Genomic DNA, 8,972 nt, shown 5'->3' with positions numbered 1-8,972 from the left:
CCTGAATAAAGATTGATTACTAGGATCTGGTCAAGATATTAAATATTCTACATTTATAACACTTTATAGTAACATAGAACACCCATAGAAAAACACATAAAGCATAAAAGTACAATTTAGCCAGGCCGGCATGGCTCAGTGGTTGAGCATCGACCTATGAACCAGGAGGTCACAGATTGGTTCCCAGTCAGGGCACATGCCCGAGCTGTGGGCTCAATCCCCACAGCTGATCAATGCAGGAGCAGCTGATCAATGATGTTTTTTCATCACTGATGTTTCTATCTCTCCCTCTCCCTTCCTCTCTGAAATCAATAAAAATATTTTAAAGTACAAATTAATTGATTATTATAATGTCAACATCCACGGAACCACCACCCAGATCAAGAAAGGGAACACTAGGCCAACACCCCATCAGCCCATACATGCCTCTTCCCTTGCACACTCCCCCCGTTTCCACCAAGATAACTCACTGTCCCGACTCCTACACCATCACCCCCTTGCTTTTCCATGTACCTTCGCAAGCTGACATTTGCGTCTCAGCATGCTTAGTAGAATTATGTACACTGAACCACACAGTGTGCTCTCTTCTGTGATCTGTTGTTTCCAGTTCAGCAGCCAGGGAAAGATGGTCTTGTCAGCTGATGCCACTGGATCAGGTGGATATTCTTATAGAGACACCCATCTCAAACCATCCACAGAATTAATTCCAGTAACGTTGTGTTTTTGTATGTAAAAAGCAGTGCAACCAAGCCTTTAGGAGATAATATTAGAGAATATCTTTATGACCTTTAAGGAGAAAAATATATTTTTAGAGGACAAAGTTCACTAGTCATAAAGCAAAGTCACGAGTAAAACATTTTAATAGGGACAGTAGGAAACCGTTGGGCATACCCATGAACACCCGGGATGTACCAGGAAAGTGCCTAAGGACCTTCAAGGAGCACATCACACGGCTGCTGGGAGCCTCTCGGGAGCTGGGCTCGTCACTGCTCAGGAAAGAGGAGGATGGATGACAGAGGGCACGCCCTCAGATGCTCTGGAAATGACTGAAGGGAAAGGGAGGTTACCTCTGGATCAAGGTGAGAGTGAAAGGTGCAAATGCCAAGAGGGGAGTGGAGAGTGGCCTGCAGAGATGACCTCCCTGCTCATCACTTCAAAGTCAGAGAGGAAGCTCTTCCTTAATTTCCTCTTCATGCAATGACGTCAGTTAAATAATAAATTCACCTGATCACCTGCGAGTGGCACGCATTATGCTAAGTGCCCTGTGAGCCCCGAAGCATGGAATATAACTGGTGAAATTCAAAGAGCATACACTTGTTGAACACTGCCTATGTTCAAGAGGGTGCTAGGGCTGGGAATACCAAGACGAGGATCTGAGGAGGCTCAATATCTACCAGGAAAGAAAGAAACACACGCAGAGCACATGCTTCCTGGTCAGGACCGTGTTCTCTGTGCACCACCCTCCTCTATCCCTGGAGAAACTCCTGGCTCAGAGCAGATGGTCATTATAGCAGTTGAATTAACAAACAATATATTAAGGGTGAATATAGGCATTATAAATTAGAATAAAAATACAAATGTGTATCATTTAAAAGTAACATGATTTTAAAGTAGTAGAAACAGGACATATTCACGTAGGTTGGAATATTTATAGGAAACTTAAAGACACACTTCATGTGCAGAAGTGAGACTTGAAGCAGAGAAAGACGATGATTCAGAGTAGTACCAGGTGGGGTGGATTAATGTAAGAGAAGCTCAGATTGGCTGGAGTAAGAACAGCAGGGGATGAGGGCAGGGAAGACCTGTTGTAGGGAAGGCCATGGAGGCTGGGCAGGTACTGCTTTAGGAAGGTGATGAGCTGAAATGTACAACAACACTGGTTGGTAAGCCAGGCATCCGTTTCGATAGCATTGAACCTAGAGAGCTGTATTCCTGACTGTCCTGTCTTCACAAACTTGCACTATTGGGTGACAAGGGAAAGAAAATGTAGAGCCTTTTAGAACTATCTCTTTTCTCCTTTCAGGAGTAGCATCCAAAGATTCAGTCCTTGAATCCCAGATTGCTTCCCCTAGAGTCTTATTTTAGGATAAAGCAGGCCAATTTGCTGGACAGAGGCCCATAACATATCACCCGATGGGTGAAGTAACATCACTGTGTCCACCACATAATGCCACTGCAATCGTCCTAGCAGGAGTCTGCTTTCAAGATCCTGTGAGGAAGTGAAGTAGGGGTGGGTTATGAATTATGTGGGGAGAGGAAGGTCTAAGATCTGGAGTTTGTGGGAAGAAGCGGGATATGACTACATGGATTGCCAGGAACTCCCCCCCTCACCCCCGCCACCCCCTTTGCTTTTCAAGCATGACTTAAATGGGTGTAGAGCACTGTAGTCAGGGTGCCTGTTCCTCTTCAGGCATTGTTGGAAAGCCCCTGGCCAGGATTAAATGGAAAGGAAGTTGCCATGATGCTAGCATGTCACTGCTGGTAGAAAAGTAATCTCTGGGTTGGGGAGAGGATCCAGAAGACCCGGGTGGGGGAGAGACAGACAGACAGACAGAGATAAAGGGCCATCTCTCCACCTGCTGGTTATCATGAGAAGGTGCAGGAATAATGATGGAAAATGAATTCAAAATTAATAATTCTAGGCCCTGATAAGGCATTTTTCAATAATCTCATTTAATCTTTATAACAACTCTGAAAATAACATTTCACACCATTTAGGAAGTGATAGTAGGGATGTGGGGATGGTATCTTGATTCCAAAAAGAAAAAAAAAATATTTTCTTTGGGAATATAAACTTAGTAAGAATGTATTAGTGCTACAATTGTGCAAAGCATTCTTCAAAATGCTGGCATTGCTCAGATGAATGGGATCTGTAGGTCTTGTTTCCTGAGAGTTCAGAGCCTATGTGACTTGCTGAAATGCACTGTAACAAGGGCTTCGGTACATGTGTTAGTATCATACAGTGAGAGCATACATTGGTGGAGCTACTAGCTTTCAAAAGTCAGCCAAATTGTTAAAATGTTTTATAAGTCTCTAAGGACCTTAGAAATTAAAGACTGCAGTTCTCTGTTTATGTGAGATAGTAAGACTCGTAAACAGAAGAAAGAGGATGTAATTCAGGTTAATTAAAGGAGCAGAAGGAGTAAAGAAAATATAATACAGTGATAAGTAAGGAGAACAAAGGATGAAGATGCAGGCAGGGAGAAGAGTCCTGGCTATTATGAGAGAAAAGTTTTTCATGAGGAATGGGAACAGATATAAAGAGTGGAACTACCCCAACAAAGCAAAGGAATTGTACAACTGCAGATAGAAAGAGAAATGAACCACTAAGTCATTTTGATAACCCGGTGTATTTAGAAGGCTAGGAAGTGACAGATCTGAGGGTTTGGATTTACTGAGCACTAATAGTCTCATAATTGTGCTAGGAAATATCATCGGTTGAAGAGGGAAGAAAAGTCCTTCAGCGAAATATAATTTATCTTCTCTCTTTTCACAGACTCAGCCCTCAACCCAGAATCTGCCTCACCAGTTAATTAGGGCTCAGGGTAATTCCCTGTGGGAAGGCATTCCAGCTTTTTGCACTGAGGCATTTAAGAAAGAAGAGCATCCCTGGAAATCCCCATCCTTTCAGCTACGTTTCTCTTAACCAATAGGAATGGAAATAAAGCAGCATCACTGGTCACCAGCAGATGTATCTACTAAGGAGGTCCGATCTGACCCCAGGTCTGGGGGAGAAGGTAGAAGAGGGCCAGGATGACCAGTATGTGGTGAGTGGATCAGCTGACAACCTAATTTCATGGAAAGAAATAACATGTCATGCGGAGAGCCAAAATAGCACATTTTATAGGGTAAAGCAGAGTGGAGAGTGAGGATCTAAGTACTTAGAGGTGGGCGGGGCGGGAGGATACCTGATACTTTTTTTTTGCATCTGAGGGAAGTCCCTGCTTAGTTTGAAGAGAAGGAAATGGCTCTGAAGCTGGCTTTCCCTGCTGGTGATGCGTGAGTTCCTGCTGTGGATGAGATGGAAATTGTGGAGAAGACCAGGACCCACCTGCTGACTGTCACAGGACAGTTTGAGGCGTCAGATTATCACACACGGATGAGTTTGCTCTAGTGAAGCAGTGCGTCTAGGTGTATTAGCTCTCAGTTAATCATGACAGACCTGCATTTCTGTTAGCACTCAGTCAATATCTGATCAATTCGTTAAGTGAGTAGGATAGATACTAAGAATTGGTGACTTTAAGACTTAAGAGACTGTAATTATTAGAATTCAAATCCAGTTCTAAGCCCAGAATCCAGGAATTAAATTTATTAGTTTTTCTGAGATCAGAAGAGAATCTGGAATAAAAATTGACTGCACCTTCATTTTATAGACTTCACATGCCTCAACTTACGATTTTTTCTTTCAATATAAATTACTCTGGAGCTCAGTTAGTGAATATATATTGTATGGAAGAAAAGCACTGTGTTCATTGCCCTGAAATCAGAATTTTGGCAACTAATCTCCATGTTGATCAGTGAGTTACTCTTTTGAGTTTCTACTTCATTAAAATTACAGGCTTGAATTACATAATTCCCCAGGTTAACATCTAACTGGTTTCTGAATTTGATAAATATTTATAAATATTTAATTTTTTATTCCACTGTCATGGATTATTTTAGTAACTGAAATTAATTACAGGAAGGAGAAGGAAATGGCCTGAAAATTGACTTCAACAAAAATTAGAATAACATTTTTAATTATCCAGTGGAAAGTAATTTCTCAATATGGCCAAACAATGTACTAATAAAAATATTAGTCCTTTTGGAATTATTTTTCAAGCGTCCCTTACAGGTAAGGACAGGACATTATTTGTGAAACTATTCTTGGGGTAACTGTGCTCATTGTAATTCAGAAGTTAGCCAATACACTGCTAGTGTTCTTTGCTACTTACCATGGAATTATGGACTAAGACCTTCACTCTTTCACATAAGACAAAAAACATTTCTAGCTTTACAAGATATACTAGAGGAAGTTCCTTGGGTGAAAGCAAGAACTGGAGATGATAATTTGAAATCATACAAAGAGCACTACTAAAGGTAAGTATGTAATTATAAAAGACACTATAAAAGCATATTTTTCTCAATTCTCCTCTTAACTGATTTGAAAAGCAAGCATATAAAATAAATACATATAATGTTCTATGGAGTCTATAATATAGAGAAATGTATGTATAATATATTTGCCAATAACAACACAAAGAAAATGGGTGGAAGCAAAGCTACAACGGGCTAAGGGAATGATGATAGGTGATAAAGTAATCATTACAAAAATATATTGTGTTTGTAATATTAATACATGCAGTACATATAACAACAATACCACATACAGAGGGGAAAGGAAATAGAACTTTATAGGAATAACATGTTTATATATTACTAGAATTAAGCTAGCATAATACTGAAACTGATTATTTGAAGTTAATATATATATGGTAAACCCTGGACCAATCATATATTTTTTAATTAAAATGTTACACTAGAAACTACTCAATGTAAAAGTGTAGTGAAGGTGCAATAGAGGAACAAAAGATCTGAGACATAGAAAACAAAAAAAGTAAATGCAGATGTAAATCCAACTATATAAAAAATAACATTTTTTTTGTTGTATGGCTCTTAAATCTTTTTTATAACTGTTACAGTATTACAGATATCCCCCATTCCTCTCCATCTTCGCCCCCCCTACCTGACCTCTGACCCACACCAGGCCTTCATCATACTATTGTCTGTCCATGGGCTCTGCATCTATGCATATATATATATTTTTTATGAATCTCTTCCTGTCCCTCCCTCCCACCACATCACTTCCCTCTAAGATCTGTCAGTCTATTCCATGCATCCATGTCTCTGAACCTGTTTTGTTCATTAGATTCCACATATATGTGAGTTATGTGATATTTGTCTTTCTCTGACTGCTTATTTTACTTAGCATAGTAATTTTAAATGTGGATGGATTACATAATCAATCAAAGGCAGAGATGATCAACCTGGACAAAGAAAATAACCCAACTGTATGTTGTTTATAGGAGACACACTTTATATTCAAAGATGCAAATAGATTAAAAGTAAAAGGATGAATAAGAGGTACATCACGCAAGCAACAGCCACAGGAAAACTAGAAGGCTATACTAATAAACAAATTTACTTTAAAAGGGAAAATCTTACTAAGTCAAAGAAGAACATTTTTATAATACCTTCCTGATGCCATAAATTCAGGAAGATATAACAATTACAAGCATATATGCACCTAATAACAAAACACCAAAAATTGGACAAGCAATGATAGTTGAAGACTTCCCTATTCCATTTTCAATAGTGGATGGAAAAACTAGACCCATGGTTAACCAAGAAGTAGGCGATTTAGAAAACACTGTAAGTAACCAGACCTAACCAGTGTCTGCAGAACATTTCACCCAACATAACAAAATGCACATCCTTCCCAAGTGCACATGGAGTTTTCTTCAGGCTGGACCGTGTGGTAAGCAGTAAAACACGTCAACACATTTAAAAACAGAAATATTGCAAAACATATGTTTTCTAAACCCAAATGGAATTAAATTGTAAATTAAACAGGGGGAAATGTTGAATATCACATTCCTAAATAACCAATAACTCAAGTAAGAAATCAAAAAGGAAATCAGAAAATACTTTGGGTGAATAAAAATATTAAATTAAATACAATTAAATATTTAATTAAACAAATAAATATTAAATTAGATACAACTAAAACAGTTCTTAGAGGAAATTTTATAGCTGTAGATAGCTATACTAAGAAACAAGTAACATTTTTAAAAATCAATAATTTAACTTTGTACCTAAAGACTCTGAGAGGGGTGACATCAGTAAGATGGAAGGCAAGGCCCTGGCCAATGGGCTCAGTTGGTTGGAGCATCATCCCATACACCAAAAGGTTGTGGGTTCAATTCCCAGTCAGGGCACATACCTAGGTTGTGGGTTTGATCCCCGGTTGGGGTGTGTACAGGAAGCAACAACCTATCAATGTTTCTCACATCATTGTTTCTCTCTCTCCCTTTTTCTCTTTCTGAAAATCAGTAAGCATATCCTCAGGTAAGGATTAAAAAAAAAAAAAAAGATGGAAGGAGAGGAGGTACCAATTCATGCCTCTCCCACAAAAACAATAATAAATAACTGCAGACAAATGAAAATAGCTCAGAGAAAGTTCTGGAATACAATTTTTTTTAAAAGGCAGCAAAAATCTGAGGAATTAAAAAACCAAGGATGGCCACATAGGAAACTGTAGGAAGCATTCTAGTCATGTCACCCCATTCCCCTGCTTGGTGCCAGGAGGGATCGCTCAGAGGAATTGTACTCCACGTGGAAAGGAGAGCGTGAGAGCCCTACTTGGCCTCAACACTGTGGACATCTGCAGCCTCCACTGCAGAGGTCTCCCACAGTCTTCAGCAAAACGGGTCCTGATCCTGTCTGACTGTGCGACCTGGAGTCCCTCTGCCCCGTTTCTCCCCAGGGCTGGAGCTGTCACTAAAGCGAGACCTGCCTTCAGGGACCCCGTCCCTGCAGTGTCCCACTCTCTGGGATCAGGATAGCACCGCACCTCGCCATACACAGGACCAGAGCTGCCACTGCTCTGCAGCCCACCCAGGCCCAGGTCATGGCTTTGTCCCATTATTGGGGAAGCCTACTCTGCCCTGAGTACCACCCACTGTGCTAGGCGGCCTCTCAACCATCATAGTAGGCAGCACTGCTGTGCCCTAAGCCCCCACCCCGCCTGTCCTGACATAGGGCTTCAGGGGGCACCACCTCGTGTTGCTTCTGTCCTGTGAGTCCCTCCATGGCCAGCATTAGGAGTCTGACCCACCCCCAGGCTGTGCTGATCCTGAACCCTGCCTGCCCTCTAGGTTCAAACAACTGTTGCACGGTGTCATCCCAGAACCCATGCTGCTGCTGTTACCCACTCAACCCCACCCCTGAGCTGCCAGAGTCACTGCAGAAAGCCCTGAGACCCAGATCCCAGTTTCTGGGAGATTCGCACACTTCCACGCCTTAGACACCAGTGCCACTGCCTCAAAATGCACACCTGTGCCCAGGACCCAGCAACCATGGTGGTTCTTTATCCACCTGATTCCAGGAGCCTGGCTCAGTTACAGAACAACATTGTAGATGTCAAAGGGATCCCTAGGCTGGAACTTCCACCCACGGACCAAAACAGAGAATAGGAAGAGCCCAGCAGCCCTTGCCTCTGAGAATTCCAATAGTCCTACCTGCCACTGCCACCCACAAACCTCTGAAGTCTTGGCCACAGACAGCCACCACAGAATGGCTGACGTAGAACTAAGCTGACAGACCTGCATGGGGACTTCCCACTGTGCTTCCACGGAACCCAGATGCTGCATCCCACTCACCTGGCACCAGCACAGCCACCTTCCCATGAAAGCCTTTCCCCACTGAAGCTGGTCTGAAAAGACTGGAGCAGCCAACTGTGCCCTCAGATGTGCAGACATCAATACAAAACCATCAGAAATGCAAAAAGCAAGAAACATGATCACCAAAGAACACAATAATTTTCTAGTAACTGACACCAAAGATACAGAGACCTGAAAATGCAAGTTACCTGAAAATGATTTCAAAATAATTATTTTAAGGAAGCTCTGTGAGAGTCTAAAGAACACAAATATATAATCAAATGAACTCAGGTAAACAACACACAACAAAGTAAAAAGTTCAATAAGGATATGGAAATCATTTTTTAAAAGCAGTTAATAAAAACTCTGCAGCTAAAAAATACAATGAATGAAATGGGGGATGGGGGAGAGAATGCAATAGAGAGCCTCAATATCAGGCTCAACCTGGCAGGAGAAAGAATCTGTAAACATAAAGACAGGTCTAATACAATCAGAGGAAAATAAAGAAATTTAAATGAATAAGAGCAAAGAAAGACTATTATGGCCCTAGCC

Source organism: Plecotus auritus, assembly GCF_963455305.1.
Source record: "Plecotus auritus genome assembly, chromosome: 4".
NCBI classification, from domain to species: Eukaryota; Metazoa; Chordata; class Mammalia; order Chiroptera; family Vespertilionidae; genus Plecotus; species Plecotus auritus.
The sequence above is the reverse complement of the archived record's forward strand: the minus strand, read 5'-3'. Positions refer to the sequence as shown.